The sequence below is a fragment of the Aptenodytes forsteri genome, unplaced genomic scaffold (genome assembly GCF_000699145.1).
Source record: "Aptenodytes forsteri isolate BGI_AS27 unplaced genomic scaffold, ASM69914v1 Scaffold169, whole genome shotgun sequence".
NCBI classification, from domain to species: Eukaryota; Metazoa; Chordata; class Aves; order Sphenisciformes; family Spheniscidae; genus Aptenodytes; species Aptenodytes forsteri.
In genome coordinates, this window is record NW_008796115.1 from 1,096,189 (window position 1) to 1,117,547 (window position 21,359).

Genomic DNA, 21,359 nt, shown 5'->3' on the forward strand with positions numbered 1-21,359 from the left:
AAAAGCATCTTCCCCAACAATAGTGGCACTAACTTGAAAAGACTAGTCTTAAAAAAAGGAGCTAGGCTGGTATTACCACCCTCATTTTTTAATTCACTCATATTAACTAAAAAGCAAACAAAAACCCCAGTGAAGCCACTGCAACCCCACCACCACTATTTCCTGCCTGAGTCAATTCAAAAGCAGTATTCCCCTTCTGCCAGTCAATGGGATTTAAGGAAGTTACAGTTTGTTCCAGTTCTTCAAAAGCCTGCACCAACGAGTCAATGTGCTCAGGATATGCAAATGCAGTTCAGCCTCCAAACATGATTCACACTTAAGGCTGGTTGACCCAACTTGACTGACAGAGTAACTGTTGACAAATACTTGGAATGAAGTCTAACAAACCAGCCTCAAAAGAATGGTTGGTCATGCATAATCCAGCCAGAGAGAGGCACAAATCTATCATGCAACAGGAGTAATGGAAATATTGGCCTGTTTACCCTTCCTCCCCAATTTATTCAGTAACAGATAACATTCCTAGTAGGATTAATAACTAGGAATCAAGAAAGACTAGAAGGATTAAAGATTGAAATATATTTCAATACAGAGAAAGACAGAAAGACAAGATGTACTTCTTCTGAATTGCCTTAGTCAAAAGAAGGAATCAGATTCTTGAAAAATGCTGCAGCTACTAGCTCATGCTTAAAGAGGCAGGAGCAGCAAGAAATTACTTCATGCGTTATATTTAAAAAAAAAAAAAAAAGACATCACAGAATGGTGTCTTGCAAGAAGCCTAATATGATTTGAATGAAGCATATTCCAAGAAACTAGATCAGTCTCTCCTGGACACAAGGTAGCATCCAAACGGCTCAACCAAACTGCAACAATTCTGGATTATGAGTAAACATGCAGGCTATGTGTCTGTGAAACTACAGAAAGGAAGCAAGATGTCTATGAAATTTGCATGTCCAAAGCTGAGCGTTAGTAAGGTTTTCAAGACAGTATTTTGAATCTATGTGCCAAAGTCCTGAATAAGTGCTTACTGGAACACATGCCTCCTTCAAGGGACATAGCTTAAAGTGCTTTTCCTTTAGGGGAGTACCCAGTAAGCCGTACATAATGTTAAAAAAAAAAAGATATAAAATAATCCATTCTATGTCCTTCAGTGTGCTATAGCAATTGTTGATCCAAAAGAAGACATCAGAGTGGAAGAGTACTTTCTGTGGCAAAGATGAACCTGAAAGTTAAATTGGGCCATTAGCAAAACTCTGTTCATTGCTTCCTCTTTCCTTCTTGATACTAGATCATTAATATAGGAGAAAATATTATCCTTTTCCTTCTTTTGAAGAAAATGGACAGTTGCCATGGTTAGTAGTTCCACCCAGAATTCAAGAGCAAGATTTAGATATGGTAAGGGAAACAGGTCTCCTCCACTTGTGTTCACTTTTGCATCCAGCCTGCTGTAAAGATCAGACTCTTAGACTTCACGTGAGCTCTTCTCTGCCTCTGAGCTACCTAACTTACTAAATTTTAAGTATCTCAAGTAATTTCATGCTGTAGAATAGGGTTCCTTAATTATTTGATACTTATAGTGATCTAATTTGACTATATAACGCATGCACATTTTCTGGTAGCTTTTCTGAATGGATAGGCATTGCACATTTGAGGGTAACTACAAATCTGATGTACAGAAGACAGACAGTAAGCACTAAACAATTTGTAACAAGGACTATTAACACTCAGCCTGGGCTCTCCCAGGAAGCAGGATGCCAGGTTTCAAGTAGTCCCAGGACATTTGTCCTTGGCATTCTCAGTGCAGACAGCACTTTGTCCTGAGCGTTACGCACCATGTGGGCTTGGGGCATTTTCTGTGCAGATATGATTATTCATGGTGGTAAAAGCCAGAATTACACTCTTAGGCTTCTTAGGCTTTGTGCCTTAATTACAAAATGGCAACATTTTTTTCCTGCATAAAACCACATATAAAACCAAAAACATTATTGCAAAGTACAGTGTGTGTAAGAGGGCAGGAAGCACGTACAGGTTTTTCAGGATACCATATTTCACACTGTACATAAGCTTAGCCAGTTTAAGGAAAAGATTACAGCATATGACTGTACTTCCAGAAAGAAAAAAAAAATCATATAGAACAGAACTTCCCAATCTGTTAGATATACTTAAAATGTCATTATAAAGTACATTCTATAGCTAGTTAGAAGTCTAAATAGAAAACCTTGAAAATGAAAGATCTCTCAGAGTATATATTCAGTATTTCAAACTACAGTAACTGAACATCATGCAGGTGTACTTCCTAGCACCATTTCTTTGTGGGCCTCGTGCCTTCCTTCCCTTTCCCATTACACTGCAGGATGGCTTACCCACAAAGGAGGACAAACAAGTTTAAGTGTCTAATTTAGACATCAACCAATATTCCCGACACACTTTTCTATCCTACTTTTTGTTTACTATTCTCTTCATACAGACAGCTGTAATGAAAGTTGGCTTCTATGACAGCAATTTTCTTATTGTCAGTCTTTGATTCCCAGCTTTCTTCTGTTTTATGGTTTCCATTGGCACAAAGCTTCAGTGACTTCGTTCCTCATGTTCCACTTTACTGTGAAAAGTGACAGCAAAAGTTGTGCTGTGGACTTCTGCATTAATATTGTTCAATTGGATCAGCTGTGTTCTACTTCAAAATGCACACAAAATGTTTCAGGGAAAAAAAACAAAACTGTTTTTGAAGACCTATGTAAGAAGCTGAATCAGTCGCACAATCCAGCTGCACCCCAGTGATTTGACCAAAGTTTAACAATGAAGGAAGTGGAGGACAGTCAGGTACAAACATGGTTGGTACAAGAGACAGCAGTAATGAAATGTGAGTATTTGTACAAACGGGCATCTGAAATGGACTAACAGGAGCACAGTTTTGCACTCGTGTTACTTCAGAGTTATTCTACAGGATTAATGCAATGATCAGAACTCAGGAGTTGCAGGTAGAAGTTAAGCTAAACTGAAAAACAAAAGTCCTTCATTAACCAAAATGTTAAAATCCAACATCTTAGGTGAATTTTTTCCTTTGCCCTTAAATCGAACAGCACATATAAATTTCAGTTAAATAAGTGAACTAAAACTTCTCTTTCTGCCATTGCTCCAACTTCAGGAATCAATTATTAAACTGAAAATTAGAGTCATACAGAACTGATGAAAAGTGTGGTGGATGAAGTCTAAACACTTCCTTACACAGGAAACTAAAATCCATGAAAATCTTACTCAGAAAAGATGGCCCATAAACCAAATTTGAAAACCATATACTACAAAAGGAAGGTAATAGAAAAGATGTATTTCCGATTTTGAAGATACGCAGGCATTTCTGTGGTGGTATCCAGACACGAACACAACACATGAATAGTCTGCTAACATTTTAGACTAGGACTTCTGGCTGCAAAAGTGTACAGCAGAAGTGTTGCAGGAGCTTTTAGTGCTAGACGTGAACGGAGTAAGGGTTTCCTTGACAAACTCAAGTCGTTTACTTGTGAAAAAGCATTATCTAAAATTCACTACCATTTTGACACTACCTCTAGAAGGGAGAAAAGAAATTTTTTTTCACCTTCTCCCCCACCCCAGTATTCTAGACCTTTAGTTAATTAAGTGATAAGTAGCAATACTAGAATGGAAAAGTTAAGGAAAGCATGTTTTTATCTTTTTTTGAGATTGTTCTGTGTTTGCTCTAAGCAGTTGGAAAGTACACGTTTCAAAATATCATGAGACCAGATGAGGAATATACTAACTATGATGAAGAGCCACAAGCCTTAATGCCTTCTCCTTCACATGACTGGAAGTACATCCACCCACCATGTGGTCAAAGTCATGCGACAAGAAACACTGGCTATGTGAATGAAGATGTGAGTCCAGCCACACAATTGCAGGGGGACAGAGGAGGCAGAAGTTGCAGGGTTCTAGGTAAAGAGGCAGCAGGGAATGGCCCTGGTGCACTGTCCTGCACCACTGTCTTACAAACTGTCAGTTTGAACCTCAAAATACTTAAGATAAATGAAGAAAAATATTAGGACTTCAAGCATGTTTTTTTTAGGCTGGAATAGGACATACTGTAAGATGCTTATGGAGATTTTACACTCATCCATTTCATATCTGCCAGCAAGGCAAGTCAGGAAGGCTGTACTTCCTGCCCTGCGATTGAAGCTTCCTGCAGACACTCCTGGAGCATGTACAGAAAGGGCAGACAACAGGTTGGGAAGACCCATTGCACTTGTTTTGGGCACAAGAACGAAATACACATTTTCGCACTGTACAGTTCTCTTTGCTCCCTGCCTCCACCTGCTCCAGGGGGGATCACCACTGATTGACACCAGTGCTCCAGGAGAAGTCCTGTCTCTTCCCCACTTGGTCTTCCCACATAGCTCTCATCCATGCCCATGCCCTCCTCCTGCTGCTTGCAGTACAGGCCTTACTTTCCTTCAGTAGTAAATATTCCTCCTTTTTTCCTCTCAGTTGTCTTCTTCAAACAGACATCACCATCTTTTACCTGCCCTTACAACCCCTACATCTGCTACCCAACTGCCTGCCTGCTCTTTCCCCTCTTCCATCCACCTCCACAGGGTGGGCTTTTTTGGTTGGGGGGTTTTATGGGGTTGGTAGGTTTTAAAATTTATTTTAAAATTATCTGATTGGGCTACCATTTCTTTCTTCTCTCTCCCCCCTCCTGACAGAGTCTCAAGGACAGAGATTCCCCATCCCCACACCCCATTTTCATTCTGCAATGAAACATTTTTTCCACAGGGTGGGTATATAAACATCTGGGGATGCTCCTGAGGCATAGCTACAAGACACAGGCCAGAGGAGGAACCGCAGGGCCAGCAAGGAAGGCTGCAGCTCCTGCTCCCACTTTGGGATGCCACTTATGCTTCCAGTTTCACATGCTAGCAATAAAACCACCTCCTTGTCACATACTTCTCCGGGGTAAATTCATGTGCAGACTCCTCCTTCCCCAAGCTCTCTGACAGAAAGATTTTACAAGTAATAGTGAAATCAGAGCTGAAAAAAAACCAGGTGTGTTCATAGAGAGGAAGTGCACAACATGAAGGATAAGCCCAAACATGTCTGGTATCATCAGTCGTACTGAAAACACTTCAGAGTTGTCAAAGGAATATGAGGGAAGGGTGAGAGAAAGAAGGAAACAGAAAATGTAATGTTAGCCATTTACCAGTATTTAAGTGAAATTCAGCATACTTTGAGTATTTTTATGGTAAAGCATCAAGCTTGACTGCTACTTGAATTACATACTTCATGAATGGTGCTCAGAAGCACAAAGAATAAGATAAAATAGAAAGATATTTATTACACAGTAACTGAGAAATGAAATAGTGTTTTGCAGGCTTTGCTCTCAATGCAGAGAATTGTACAATGTGTTCCACAAGTTACACCTCCTTCTGAGGAAGCAGTATGTGTAAGAGATTTTTATGCACATTTCCTTAAGTGCTGTTACCTCACAGAATCCTTCTCCACAGTTCATTTGGATTTTTTAGACAGCGAAATATAAAACAGTAAAGGAAAACATTAAAGTAGAATTTACAAGCTTCTGAAATTAAAGTTGTTGTACAGAACCGAGCTCATAAGAAACCAGCAGTAGTTTCAGGGTTTAACTGGTCCATCAGTACTCTCATAATCCACAGAAATTAACCCTACATAAATGCACTGCAATCATACCACTTACTAAAGTCGAATAGGAATAGATCTATCCCAGAATTTTGCTGGAGGCAAATTCAGCTGATTAAAAACACTGGCCATTCATCTACATTATTTAACATCACACCAAAGCACATGTACTTGATGGGAATTAGAAAGTAGTAAAGTCAAGCTGGATGGGACCTTCAAAGCTGAGCAAACCAGGATAGGCAGTAGCATGATATTAAATTGCAAGTTAAATTATTAAAACCATGAAAGGTATCACACAAAACACCAAAGGAGTTTTGTCATCTTATTGAAGAATTAGGTAATGGAGATCTAATTAAAAGGCTTACTTTGAACAAAGGAATAGGAATGTGAAATTGACATAAAGTAATTAGCAAATCCATCAAGAATATACTTTGGTAAGAAAATTAGGGAAGGAAATCTAGATAAAGTATATGTGGCTGCACACACCATGGATATCAGAGTCTGTTGGGGCAAGACAATGTAGTGCTGTCAAAAGTAATTCATTAAATTAATTGAGGGTCACAAAGTACCTGGACCTCCTGTCAAAGTTAGTCTGAATTAGATATGAATATTAATCAATCTGTTTTTATTATGAGCACAAAGGACATTTGCATATCATAATTCTGCTGGAGTTCTTATCAGGGGCTCATCGCCAGGGAGGCACTTGAAATGCTGCTTAGAATTCATGAGAAGAGCCATGAAACCAGATCCAATCTACTTAAGGTCAAAATCCCTATCATGCTATGATGGTTTTGGTACCACAATGAATATTCATAGATCTGTCATCTATGTTTACCTCAACTTTTAAAGCAAGAAGTAAACTAACAGTATTGCCTACCTGAATTTCACGATATCAGTTACTCTAGTCCTTTCTTTAAGCAGCAAGTTATTCACTGAAGAGATCCCCAATTCTAGAGAGCAAGGAAGGAGGGAAAAAATGGCATAAGTAACTATCTATTAGAGCTCCTAATGCAAAGTATTTATAACAAACAGCAATGTAACTTCATGTTAGCAGGAAGAAAACAGCTACTAAGAGAGAGAGTCAGGAGTTTCTCCAGCTCTTCTCCTTTGCAGACCACCACAGATATCAGAATGGCTGAGCTACTGCCATTTGTGAATGAATTCAAGGATTAGAGGCTACCTTGTTCACTGCAGTGCTGGAAGAAACTTTCACTGACTTGTGCACTCTTGGGTGTTCTTTATTCTTTTTCTAATATGTTTGCACACTGTTTAAAATATACGTGTGTGTGTGTATGTATGTATGTATATGTATTACATAGTTAAAGGAAGTAAATAAGGAGCATAGGTTCAAAAGCAGTTAACTAAGTTTTGGCTGCTCCCTTTGCTAGGGTCAAACCTTAGTATTAGCAGGGGCTGGTGGAAAGGCCCTAAACCAGATGTATACTCCAACATTTTTGTGTGCAAGATTAGTTAGTTCTTACTGATCAGCCTTCAGATCACTGGCAATACCAGGTAGTTCAGAAAGTAACTGGTTTGTACCAAGTGCCTGATAAAAATGTGTAACTTGGCAGTTAAGTCTCCTGACATGCGTGAGGTTTAGCAAACAAGTTTGTTATTGAATTATTGTCCATGACATCTGCTACTAAGTTCAGCAGTTCTCAGTAGAAGGAAGGATGGATTACAAGTACTGCAGGCAATAGCAGAAGGAAACACATTCGTAAGAGCTGGCTCTGAGCGACAAGAAGAATCACTGCTCTAGAATCTGCTGTTGAAGTAGCAGCAGACTATTTACCAGTGTTAAACCTGTATTGAAAAAAAAACCAAACCACACAACAAACCAGAACACCCCTGTATTCAGAGAGCATCCACCTTAATGACAAACTGTCATGAAAGCATTCATCTATGAGAAATGGGCTTCAAAACAGACATAAACTGTGAGGAAAGCTGAAAACTCCAAACAATCCAGTTCATGCTTCAAATGTTCATGTAAAATAAGGTAAAGTAGTAGTAAATTAAATTTTATGCATCCTATGTTAGGTAGGGCAATGTTTTATAGATTTTATTAAAAAAAAACCCAAACAAAACCACCTCTCCTACACTTGAGCTCCCTGGTGTTTTCTCTTTCACACTACATGGCAAGACATTTGCTTGCTGACTTTCACTGGGGGCTTGTTTGTCATTATTTCAGCCTTCCTTGCTCACAAACCGGGGAACCAAGTGTTCTGCTTTTTCTCAGACTGACATAATTTTACTTTTTAAATCTGGCTTAAGTTTTTTTTTTTATCTTTACGCCTGTAGTTTTCAGAAAAGACTGTCAGAAAATTTACGGACTAGAAACAAAGAGCTGAGGCAGAAGAGAGCAGGTAAAATAGACTATAAATGAAGAAAAATTGTAAGTCAAGAGAAGAATGCTGGGGAGGAAAAGAGGGAGGGGGGAAACTTGTCTGCACAGCATTACATGTCAGAGACAGAAAGCTTTGATCACCTTTTTTGTTAAGATAGAAATCTGGGTGGTCAAAAAAGACAGACTTCACAACAGTGGATTACTAAGACGAACAGTATTAGGAATTGGCTATAACTGCCTTTGTGAAGATAATGTTTGATGATTGCATAGCCCTGAGAATGACACAAGGAGACTCTCTGGAAAGAATGAGATTTGAGTCTCCTTCCTTTGGCTAAGGAGTCAGACAACAGCTTTTTACTCTTTAGTTACCTCAGAATAATGAGGAGGAGACAAAAGTAAACTCTAATTGACAGAACAATAAAGCTTGACAGACTATATAAAGGGTGTAGAGTTACTAGATGAAGGGCTTGAAGAACCACAGGTCCCAAAGATGGGACATCTAGTCTGAGCAAAGCAAGAGGCTATCAACATAGCAGAGGCACACAGGGAAAACACTTCGTATCATAACGCTTGGGCTCCACATAAACTATATTCAGAATTCTGAATTCAGAGTTCTGATGATTTCTGCCCTCCCCCCTGCACCCCCCGGTAAAATAACCGTATCACAATAAGCTGTTCCTCAGACAAAACAACTGAGCAACCAGCTTATTAACACATGACACTGCACTGGTTGCCTAACAAGTTCAATAAGAAAACAAATAAAATCCTTAAAGCCAGCAAGGCAAACATGCATTTTTAGAGTAAATGTCAATTTTGTAACTGAATTGTCACCGAAAGTTGGCTACCTTCTAGTTAAAGACTCTGTGGACAATATCTGATATATAGATAGGAGAACCAACTAATTTAACTGCAGTTAAACACAGACCTTCTCACTCAAATGCAATGCAACTGAAATCAAAGTGGAGAAAGATTCATATTAGTAAATTTTGCTGAGAGAAAACTGAGACAATTATGCATTATGAGATGTTAGCGCAGAGTACACATTAACAGCACACGTAACATCCTAAAAACACGCAGACAATGCAATTCTGTATAAGCCATTTCAATATGTAACAATATTTATAAAAATGAGGTAACGGTAGATAGCTTTTAAGCCAAATGTCTTCCTCCACCTCTCTCCCTGAAGAAAAATAGACTAAGTAGAAAATAAATGAATTACACTTCCCTAAACTGTAGCATTAGAAACCTAGGGCCATGCTGTAAGAGCAGCACGACAGAACAATGAAAGCCATCCTCGTACAGCAACATTTTTAGAAGTCAGTCACAAATGAGATCTGGACCAGTAGTTGTACGCCATTGCGTCACAGCTATTTAGAGTCCCAGATGAATGAAGCCTGTAGACTGAACCCACATCCTAATGGACAATTTAATTCACAAAACCACTTCTATAAGTGGTAGACTTCGGGCTTGAAAGGCTATTAAATGAACTGGCATAGAGTACCAGCCAGCAGAGTGGAAAGAACGGTTGTTTGCAGGTACTGCCAAGGCACACTACTAATCAAGCTGTAATCACTTTCTATGAAGTCTGGACAGCTTATTGCAGACTTGCCCACATCACTCATTCATTAAGAATGTCAGTTATAAATAGCAATTGTCTAAGTGTTAGCATTGCCTGAGAATTTGAAGCTTTATGCTTGTCTGAAGCCTTGTTTTCAGAGCTAACAATTCAGCATACTTCCTGTATTTCTAAATAATAATTGAATTACTGATTTAACCAGTTACAAGAAATCACTAACGTTCCAACATTAGCAGGCGATTTCATCATTATCCTGACATTATCTGCTCAGATGATTTCTTATTTTACTTAGTCCATCACAGCTTAAAGTCATATTAGCCTTTTTGAGAAGTTCAGTATAAAACCTGTGCATGAAAACAAAGATGACAAAGTACAAATCAATATGATAAATGACATACTGATTACCCTAGAAAGGTGAAACATATCTATTACTACAGTGCTTCTACTGAAGAGATACATATTCTTTTAGAGAACCTAAATGCCAAAGGAGTCTATTTTGATGGGGCAGCTACAAAAGCGTCATAAGCATTAACAGACTTGAGAAAATTAATGCTGTTATTACTAAGTGTATCAAATTCAGACATAAAAATCATTAGTGCAGCCCCATAACATTTTCTAAGTTGTTTTCTAATTACACAGAACAGGTTGAAATTTGATAAAAACTTGAAGACACTATATATCTAAAGTGTAAGCTTTAAAAATGCATTTGTGTCTTAAGGAAAAGTATTTTCTAAGCTAAAAAGGCCATGAGTTTACAATAGATGAAGAGTTAAATAGCCTGCAAACATTCAGTCCTTTCCATTGAAAAAAAAATCCAGACATTGAACTTCAGCTGTTTCACCAGTTTATCCATAAGAAAATGATCATCTAAAACTTTATATTGGGTTTCGTTATCTTCATTAGAACATCTGACTTTTTCATCCTTTTGCAAGCTATTAAAAACAGAAATGGAAAAAACACCAAGTATTAGTTTTGCACCTGCTAAGTAATTTTCATATCTCTATAGTCATGTATAGTACATACACAAAGATTTACAATCATCCTTCCATTCCAGTCAATTGCAAAGTCACATGCATACAGAAAATTACAGATAGCCAGTAGAGCATATTTTATCATTTCATTATGATACTTATAACTGGTACACCAAATCATTTAATAGAGCCATAATTAATGTGAATGGAGTTAATGTCAATGAGTTCAGAGCTGTGCATATTTGAAAGCAGAAGAGCCATAAGGTATGTAACATTAAATGTAAGTTGAGGCACAAAAAATCATGAAAGCTCATTTTAATTTCTCCCATTCCTATCAGAGGGATATAAGTCTCAAAATTAGAGTCCTCTAGAGGACAATGTAGAGATGGAGTTTACACTTAGATACATCTGAAGGAGGAAGATATCTCTATTCACCAACTTAGCCTAGAAGAGGACTTGGGACAGTAGCCTACTTGAACTTACCTCTGAATAAGTTTTCCCCACCTCAAACATTGTTTTAAAGAGATCCTTAGAAGATAGCAACATTAAGACATTCCAATATTTTATAACGTTTACATTCCCCTCCCTTGGCCTCCAGAAATGTCCCCAAGAAAAAAGCAAATGATCCTCTTGGAAACTGCTAGGAGTCAGACACATAGAAGGCTGACCTCCAGGTCATGTTTATCTGTGCTGGCATCAAGCTTCCTATTTCTTCTCTGTTCTAATGAAATTCTTCGGCTTATCAGTGACACAGGTGTGTCTACTTGGATGATGAATGGACAACACTGTATGAACACACTAAGGAGAAGACTGAAAGATACCTGGGTCAGAGGCTGGGAGTGCAGAAATTCAGCTATGTAAGGCGTGAAATCTTTTATTTCATTCCAATTAGACACACTGGATTTTTAGTATGGAGAAACTCAGTATGTATTACAATGTTTGAGAGGCTAAGCCTTTCATAAAGAGAAGGAAAAAGTATCTGTGCGCTAATACTTCTTTCTCAGATTATTTTACTACTGTACAACCTAAATCTAACAGTGATCTCTTTTACTGTATGTAAAGGCTTTCCTTTTTCATAAGGAAACAGCTGAAAAAGGCTAATACCACAGGGGTTTTGGTGGGAGGAAGGTGCATTTAATAGTATGCTTTTCAGAAGCAGGTACTGTGTTTTCATACCTGCCAACACAGACTTTGAGAACCTGATATGAATAACTTAACTGATTTATCAGATAAAGGATGTAATTTACTTAAATTTTTGCTTCAAAATCTAGTATGAATAATCCCTTAGCTGTCTGCTTTAAATCACACAGGTGACAATCAACCTGTGTGCTACTACAAATCCTGTACTAACAGAAGCAGACAGGTCGAGGTAATCAACAGAACAAAAAAAAGCCACCCAAAACTACAATAGATCATCGAAGTCCTATCGACCCTAAAGTGATGTCTTTTAAAGAACTAGAAAGAGGGAGATCCTGTTAGTGAACATAAAACATCTCCTTCTTCAATAAGCAAAGAAAGAACCTAGCAAGTCACTAGTTATACAAACAGCTCCACTGCCTACACAGCGGAGTTCAGCCTTCGCAAAAACAGCCTTGAAAAAACACTTGTTTTCCTAAGGCAAAGACTTTCAAAGTCATCACTTCCCACACCTACCCTCTCGAAAGGAGGCCTGGCATTTTGAAGAAAAAAAATACCCCAGTAATAAGCATTATTACTATGACAGGCTGCATATAACACGTGAATAGCATTGTAAAAACAAAACAAAAACATCACCAAGTGATGTGAATGCACAGACGGATGGCTCAGCCGTACAGCTGACTGTGTAAGTTCATGACACTGAGTGTTCATGTCACACCAGGCTAATTACTCCACTCTGCTGGTGTCACAGGCAGCTCTCATGAGCCTCCTCTGACCCCTCTGAACTCTGATGCAGAGAGAGCATTTCAAGTCCACATCCGTCTTGGTGGTTTTGCTGTAGGGTTTATCTATGCGATGAAAGAGAGAAGCAGCCCATTCTCTCAGGCCACCTAACACAGAAGTCATTATAACTTGGTCTGCATTTTGAACCAGTAACAGTGCCTCTGTAATTCTCAATAGCAGTGGACCAGTTTCTTTAAACTAGTAAGTTACTGCAGCTCATTAAAATTTGAGACAATCAATATAGTAATGGGGAAAATAAATAATCCTTCATTCAAGTCTCCCATTTTTTTTTTCAGTTTATTCAGACTACAGTAGTAAAGAGCCAAGAAATGTCAGGTTTAACTTTTCCTGTACCCCATACAAAGCAATAGCCAGTCTTCCTATAAATTCACAGGAATTTGTAACTTTATCTGTCATCAGCACTGACTGAATAAGGGTAATTATTAAGAACCAGTTTGAGCACTCTAAAAGAGAACACAGCTCCTCTTAATTATTTTTTTTTTAATTTAAACTACCATTGACTACACTTCAGAACTAATTCTGTGTCTAAGGCAACAACTGCATGTACAAAAGCATCCAGACAGGCTTACCCAAAAACAAGAACCTTAAACATTCACAATGACTTGGCAGAAATCACGAGGACATGAGCTATCAGTAGTAAGTGTCCTTGGTATGTAGCTCCAATTGTAAAACGCTGACTTTTAAGCCTATCGATAAGTTCTTAGAGAGGCAACAAATAAGTTTTGAAGTTTCTTTGCTAGATTACAAGATTCTTATATGCCATTTCCTAAACAGAAGGAAGACTCAATGATTACCCACATATCTGATTATTTCAGTGGATTAGTTTCAGAATCAGAAAAAAAATCTGATTAAAAATCAGACTATAAGCAGTATTAGCTGCATCATATTACTTTGTTTTTAATTAAGCAAAGAACATATCTACATCAAAGAACAAGCAGTGCTAGTGGCACTGAGCATATGCAATATTAACAGATTCTGTTAATGCAGATTCTGACTTTAGCCTTCCTCCCACACACACATATTACCATGGTGATGTGCAAAATTTGCTGCCTGGGATTTTGGAACAGTACAGTATTTGAAATGCCCTCAGCATCTTTGAATAGATGCAAACACAAATTAAGTTACATTTAAAGGGACAATAAGCCACAAATAGTTTGATAAAGCTGTCTTTACAGAAGAACACTGACAAAAATATCTTAATATAACCTCAACCACTAGAAACAAAGCAGCAAAGCTTTCACATTATGCTTTCTGTCCCTGAAAGAAAGGGAACTAAGTTTAAGGATTTGAGAAAAGAAATAGCATACATTCAGTATAAAAAGCATAATCTAGAATTGCCCATTATCTCTGTCAACATTTGAGTAGCTATCTGTGGAACTGTCACTTTCAGAACAACATTTTCTTTAAATGAATTATTAATTTATATGCTTTTTCACTAAAATGCACACTTGTTTGGACTATAACAGATTTATACCTGTTGTGAGTTTCCCACATAACAGATTTACCTGTTGTGAGTTTCCCACAAGTGGGATCACTCTTGATGCAGTTTCCCTTTATTTATTTTATTTTTCAACAGAAATTAAAAAAAAAAAATCTTATTAAATGAGGGTCATCTTACTGTGAATACGCACACTTGTTTGGACTATAACAGATTTATACCTGTTGTGAGTTTCCCACAAGTGGGATCACTCTTGATGCAGTTTCCCTTTATTTATTATAATTTTCAACAGAAATAAAAAAAAAAAAATCTTATGAAATGAGGGTCATCTTACTGTGAATACATACATATCCTGACTACATAGAGGGCACAGAACTGGGAGCAAAGGTGACAATTCTTGGTTCTTTGTGCCCCAACCAAATAGGTTAAATAAACAAATCCATCACAATCTCTAAAGTATGAGGACAATACATATACCAGTTTGCAAGCACCTTGGGATACAACTAACACAATTATGATTCTAATGAAGAAATACAAGGGACAAGACTTCAACATAACTGCTACCTGCAGGTAATGACAAATATTAGCCTTGCAAATGCATTCTTGCAGAGATGCAGCTGACTTTCTTCACAGACACAATTGTAATGGATTCAGGATCTCAATGAATGGTTCACCACTGACTTCATCATAGCCAGGGTTTAACTTGAAACACTTAAAACTGAAAGGCGTACCTCACGACTCCTACAGACTTTCCGGGAAAGGCCTGCTGTAAGTGGAAGCATCACTTAACAATCATGCATGGGTGAAGAAGAGGCGCCAGTGCAGGGATTTACAAGCTCTTCTTTAGAGCCCTCACAGGAAGCTTGGCACTGGTGGACCCTGGGGGATGGTCCACATGGAAAAACTGCATTACAGTCCATCACATTTCACAATAGAGCGGCTGTACTGACATACTGCCCCTTTGAATTCACCTCAATACAGTGTTAAGTACAACTAACATTGTTCCAGAGCATCACAAGGTTTTACCCATTACAAGACAGCTTAGCAGAAAACAAGTTACAATTGCATCAAATAACAGAGCTGGACACACCTAGATTTATCTTTCAGAACAAGTCACTATTTCAACACTGAAATAAAAAGACTTGATTACTCAGCAAACCCTGGCTATACCAGTGACATGATCAGTGATATGCTCCCACTGTGAGCAGATCACCTAAACATTTGTGTAAGATGAATTTTTGATAGGACAACCAAAAAAAAAAAAAAAAAAAAAAAGAGAAAGAAACTAAAGGAATGCACCAGAGCTACTGACTTAGTCTTCCATGACCTCCACAAATTATTCCCCCCATATGCTTGAGGACAATTAAAAAAAAAATCTGATTATTTGATGCAAGGAATGCAGGAAATACCAAAACTAACGCAATTATTTGAAGACCACTCCCTGCTCCCTCCTCCCTCCCCTTAAAAATTAGAGGTTACTTAAAACAGGTATTTCTAAACCTTTCTTTCAGTGCACTGTAGATTGACTTCTTGGACATGTCACCACCAAATATAAAACAGGTAAACCCCTGCTTCTGAAATACTTACACATAGTTTTGGCTGAAGAAAACAGTTTCTATCATACCTCAAAATCTGTTTATACAGTTCAGGTGAACAGGACTACTCAATTTCAAACTACTTTCTTACACCAATTTTAATTTCTTTTTATTATCTCAAGGCAGAACAAACCTTATAAAACTCAGCTTATTAGAAAAGGACTTCAGTACGGAAAATCAGGGCAAGATACCACTCACTTGAAGGGTTCAGAAGGGAAATAGGTAGTTGAGCTCAAATGAAAAATTGTTCTTACTTACTAGTATGACTTTTGACGAGGGAACCAACTGCAATTTATGAAGGTCCTATTTTTGCACAAGATTTAAACAGTCGATCTCCAAGTTCAGTGGGTGAATACAAGAAAGATGACAAAAGATCCCCTTCCAAAAAGGAAGTGATGGAAAAGTATATCAAGCCCATACAAAGACAAGCCTGTACTTTATAACAGAAAAGGCACTAAGTTTAAGACAGAAATTATCAACTTCATTCAAAAGACAGACACACTCATTTTTTTCTGTGAGGACAATTGGGATTTTGATTGGGAAGGCTTTGGTGACAACACACTTCCTATTCTGTGGAAAGTTCGTTCTCCTAAGAAAACATTTCTGAACTCTGTGTAATAACTGATAAAGTTCAAGGCATGTACTGTCAGTAAAAAACCATGTTGAGTTGTACAGTAATTTGTAAAAAAGCACAAGACACCAAAATAACCAGCAAAGAAAGATGCAGTCTGTAATCAGCTATTTGGTTCATGCATTGTTTTGCCCTTGTACTGTGATTTATGTACTGATAAAAAAAAAGCTCTCTGTGTTTTAGCCTAAATGGTTAGAGATACGTACAATATTTTACCCCTGCTTGCCTAAAGTGCAACTGTAAGTACTGTAACTGTTTTGCTGTGAAAAATTATTGGAGTGGTCTTCACCATGTGAATCTTCTCCCACCATTAGGAGCCCATTATGGTTTAGATGAAAGTTTCTCCTTTACTGTTCTAAAGATGAATTGCAATTTCTCCTCCAGCACCTCTACTCCAACGTAGAGGCAATGGTTTATACAGTGCAAACAAATCTCATCATGGGCCGTGACACTTCTGCTACAATTTATGTATGGTGGGGAGAGGATTCAAACTCTGTCCAGTGAAGGACTGAGCTTACAGTTTTCTAATAACCACAGTATCAGATCAAGTGCTTAGGTAACTGCAATCCAATAGACCATTGACATTATTAGATGTTGGCCTAGACTGTGATCCATACTTTCAACATCAGCCAAATAAGCAAGCCATCCACTGAACATAACCCACAGAGATGCTTTGCAGTCGCTTGTTGAATATACCTTAACCATAACTTTGAAGCAAGCTGAACAGCAGTTCCTAGCTCTTCAGGCAGTGCAATTGTCAGCAGCTTGCTTTCTCCGATGTACCACTCCGATGCGCTACTGCACATTCAGAGAGAAGGTATCAGTTCTCCCTCTGACATCTCATGACAAATATTACCAATCTGACTGGACAGAAAGCTAACCAAATCAGAGGAAGTTAATACAGTATAGTCATGTTTCCAGGAAGAAGCCTGCAAAACCTGCTGCTGATTGCATTGACACCTTATGTCTTCATCCTTACACCTCCCTCCTAAACCCTTCTGTTAATGTGACACTGACAAAGATGGAAGAGTGCTCTGAAGTAGGTCTGCACTCCCTTAACTGTGCCTTCATTACAGGCAGGAGAGCTCCTCTTCCTCTTGGAGTTGAGGAGAAGCAATCAAGAGAAACTTCTGCTCCTCTTAGGACAATAATTACCCTTGGACTAGTGGTTTCATTTCACACATCCACTTCTAACCACACACAAAATGTTGAACTAGAAAGAGACCAAAGGGGTCCTCAAGCAGAGCTACCTAGCCATGTAACAGGCACTGAGAACAGACCCTCTTGTAGGAGGACACTCACCAGCCTAACTTTCCTACACTCTCTTTGTTAACAACAGCCAGCTTTCTCCCTGCTAAACTTCCTCTTCAAACGGCTCTCTATGTGAAGCCCCCGCTTCAACATGTTCAGTGCAGCTGTTTGATTGCACTCCTACCCACTTTCATTTGTTTCAGGTTGCTTGTTCCTTGAATTTGTCATTATTTCTTGACATTATCACTAGTCACACAATAAAACAAGAGACACTAATCACGCAAGACAGACTTGCTTCATCAAAATATCCTGAAACCTTTAAGTGACTGTGAATACTCAAAAGCCTCTCTTCAGATTTACTGACTTTTTTTAAACAAAAAGTAATCCAACCCACCCATCTCTGCATCAGCATCCTTCAGCGAAGCATTCCTCCTCCCCTACCCCCCTTTTATTTTCCTCCCAGGCTTGGCTACAGGAAGGAACACCACGTCCCTGCTTTTCTAATGCATCTCCATCTAATCTATTCAAAAATTTGTTCTTGAAAAAAAATAATCATGTAGTTGTGCAGACATCATCATGCACACTTAGCTTCAGTACTTTTAACGCAACGGTAATACAGCAAGACAGCTATAATATTAAAAAAAACTCCTTCCTGTTAACCCTGCTAAGTATACTTTAAGGACTGATAAAATTGCATTAGAAGACAGACATACATGTACCGGCTACATTTGTGGAGTAAACAGCAGCCAATTCCCTACAATCCTTCAGCATATATAAGAAAGCATTTCTCTGACTTCTAAGGTATCAAAACAATGACTAACCTTCACAACACCCTCAGTTCTTTTAAGACTCAGTTATTTGCTTTACAGGCCAATATTAAGATTAGGAGACACAAGATAAACAGATATGGTAGTTACTAGCAAATACATTTTAATGAATACAACACAGCAAGGTATAACAAGGCTCTACGAAGGGCGACACTAGTTTTCACCCATTTTCTCTATCTGAGCACACAGAGAGGCATACAGCAAGAAAGAGATACCCAAAGGTAAGGTGGTGACCAAAGATAACTGGGTCATTCAGATGCATGTTTATGTAAAGCTACAGTCTTTAATATTAGCTAGAACTGTATCTAGTAAAAACATGTGCTGCAGTAAGGAATTTGATGATAAATTGCTATCCGGTTCCTGGACTCATGTTGTCACGTGTAATCAAGAGTTGCAACTAAGTTGCTGAAAGCTAATTTGAATAATCAAAGTATCACTCAAAATTAAGTGAAAGTTAGTCATATTTTAATTCTATACAAGCACTCGGTGACACTGACCAGAACCTAGTGGGTTTCTGCATGTAGAGCTAACACGAAGTATGACAGAGTTTGCAAAACAGACTGGCAAGAGATTTTCTTTAGCAATATGGTATGCTAAGCTTACATATAATTTGCCACTCCACAACAAGCTAAGTTCACCAAAAATTAAACAAACAAATAAAAAGACCTGCAAGAGAGGTACTTCAGAGAAGTACTTTAACTTTTTTTTTTTTTTACATTGAGTAATTTAATTCCACATTATGCTTTATGCCTAAAGGTTGGTCTATAAATCACATTAAGCAAAGAGAATGTCTCAACACTATTCTTAATAGTTTGAAAAAAATTCTTGAACTCCAAGAAACTACTATCTCAGTCATATACCACAGAATGAAATAAGTTTTCCTTGTAATTTATATGACAATGGTGTAAAGAAAAAGTATTTTTCTAATAGCGTATTGTAATTCGAGCAAGAAATCCCTACTGAAGAGACAAAAAAAGAAACCCCTTCACACCCCACCTTTGAGGGTCAAAAGGTCTGGCACAAATATCCAAAGGGTTTGTGCAAGTCTGCTCTAAAGGACTTGCTCAATTTACCAGGTGTTACATGGACTCCTCCTCAGTGAACAATGAATTATAGCAGCAACTGCTGATTAACATTATTTCACCACCACAAACCATTACTCCTTCTAGAAATGTAAGAGTGTCAATTACACTTCCTGTTCGGGAAAAATATGAAACAAGACACTTAACACTTCTTGTTTACTGTAATACCTCCACAGGACATGATCTGACTTCTTGACACTACGCTAGGGTTAATGTTTTATCATTGCAATGAGAGCTCTGATATCTAGGTAGAAAGTCACACTAAAATATTTAAAAAGTCACTTGGAACACACACGCAATTTCTCTTCTCCCTTTCCTGTTTCTAAATCAACTCAACTGATTTTTTGGACAGCAGAAAGTATGATGGGATGTTCAAAACATTTCTAACTGCCTTTTCCCTATCATGAGAAGCCACCACGTCCACAAGACTTCCCACAGACCACCACACTGCAAGCCACCACAGAACTTCTGACACCCTCTTAAGGTCAGAATTACTAGCAAGCTTCAGAACAATTTATTTTGTCTGGTTATATGACAGCGTAATTAAATTGTCAATTATTTTTCAGCAAAACAGCCTTTAAATCAAAGATTATGTATGACACAGCTGTAACATTTCTGGACAAGCTGCACCTAACAACAGTTTCAGAGTTCTTCATTCCTCTGGTGTACAAATGCATTATAATGTTTTATACACGCTGTACGCTGTAATTTCTGATCTATACAACTTTGATCTAAGTATACAAAAACTTCACCAGGAAGTTTCTTGAACATAGACTAACTGATTCTCTGCTGTGGAAAGGATACCAGCCTTTCCTCAAAGCAGAAAGCGTGTAGAGAGTTTTACCCATTAGCAAAATAATTTTAGCTATCCAGACAGCTATATCTAGATTCTAGCTTCTCACCCAAGCTAATGGGAGAAATTAAATTTAAGAGAGCAATGATGCAGCTACTGACACATAATTAAATGTATACACATACTAAAATTTATACAGTGAATTATCTCATTCCTTATTTGAGCTGCTACTTAGTTAATTAGTGGTTGTAGTCATTTGCTTGATCACTTGCTACAATTTCATCTACAATAGTCCCTTTTTCACCCTTCAAAAAAAAATTATTACAATAGAAATTTAGTATTTTATTACACCTTTCAAAATTTCATCTATATTTCAACAACATAAAAAAACCAACTTTCAGAAACGTATCTGTACCTTCACTGAGCTAATTATTAGTCAATTAATTTGCTTAGGTAATCTGATCAAACATTCCTTATGAGTGAGGAAAAAGCGCCATCTAATATTAATTACTTCAGTTAAATATAAGGAAACATACTAGTATTACACTTACAGGTGTTTCCTATACATTGATTTAAGCTTAAAAGATGACTGCCAGCCCTTGAGGATTAAATAAAACCCATCACCAAAAAAACACCTAAAAAAAGAGCTTAAGGCAACCCCTCCCCCCAGGCTTTACAGATTTTCTTTACTTTTCTATTTTTTTAACCAGTTATCACAGTCCAGCAGGGATATATTTGCAATGGGCACGGGAAAAGTCTGCTTAGGGTTTCATTTAAATTACTTCTGAAGTTTTTGTCTCACAAATGTGAAATAATTACTCCATTCATCCATCCAAGTTCAAAAACAAAATCAGAAGACTTACAGTTTAATGCACATCCAACTTCAGAGTTAAAAGTCGCAGGATCTTACGTTCTCCTGGCCTGTGAAAGTAAGATTTATAATTTTGGTAAGAGGACAAGGTTACACACACTGAATAACGGCCTGAAAACCAAACGCTTAACCCAGAAGACGAGCGCCACATTTCAAATAACCGCGTTAAATACTTTACCTCTCTGGACGCACAACAAAGTCATAGCTGTTACACCCCAGCGCCCCCCCCGGAGAGGCCTTCTGCCCCTCACACCGCTGTGCGGGGCTCCCCACGGCGGTCAGGAACACGGGTGGCCGCGGCCCGCGGGGAGGGAGGCGCCGCGGCATCCCCGGCGCGCCACCACGCCCTGTGCCCGGCACAGGCCGAGCCCAGGCCCCGCTGCT

The 21,359-nt window shown here is 38.2% G+C and overlaps 1 protein-coding gene across 2 annotated transcripts in view; it reads right to left on the reverse strand.

Annotated features, from left to right (window-relative positions):
• Positions 1-21,027, reverse strand: part of CDC42SE2 (CDC42 small effector 2) — an 86,663-nt gene extending 65,636 nt beyond the window's left edge. Inside the window, exons 1-2 of one of the 2 annotated variants that reach the window (XM_009287199.1) lie at positions 20,968-21,025; positions 6,533-6,605 (exon numbers count right to left, since the gene is read on the reverse strand). The gene's annotated coding sequence lies outside the window, so the exon portion shown is untranslated. Of the gene's footprint in view, positions 1-6,532; positions 6,606-20,967 lie in introns of both variants that reach the window. The other variant, XM_009287198.2, reaches the window with a different exon arrangement.
• Positions 21,028-21,359: the final 332 nt, after the last annotated feature.